Source organism: Streptopelia decaocto (assembly GCF_964273445.1).
Source record: "Streptopelia decaocto genome assembly, chromosome: Z".
In the NCBI taxonomy this organism is placed as follows: Eukaryota; Metazoa; Chordata; class Aves; order Columbiformes; family Columbidae; genus Streptopelia; species Streptopelia decaocto.
The window spans coordinates 24,720,560-24,721,010 of record NC_138657.1 but is presented as its reverse complement, the minus strand read 5'-3'; positions in this window follow the sequence as shown (position 1 = coordinate 24,721,010).

Genomic DNA, 451 nt, shown 5'->3' with positions numbered 1-451 from the left:
TGTCACAGATTTGGCCAATATTCAGGTGCATTTAGCCAGTTCTTAATGATTTATTGTGTTATGGTCAGATACACAAATTACTGTAAAGGTTGGTAATGTTTTATAAGCAAGTCAAGTGACTTCCACTAGATGGAACCAGATTGGCTCCTGCATACTTCTATGTCAATACAGCGTATTTATGCTACTGTAGGAAACCACATCATGTGAACCCCATTGGACATCTGTCAAGCTACTCATTAATAACATGTGTCCTTTCCTTCTATGCCTTTAGCCTTCTGCAAGAGTAATTGGGGAAAATAACTTGTCTAGTTTTAACTTGCAACCAGACAGATTCATCGATGAAATATGAAATTGCGTAGAAGCAGCACAGCAATAATCACATTGGGCTGTAGTCTTACAGCAGCCGAAGTTTTGTTTTGCCACAATTAGCAATGTCAGTGCTTACACAGAG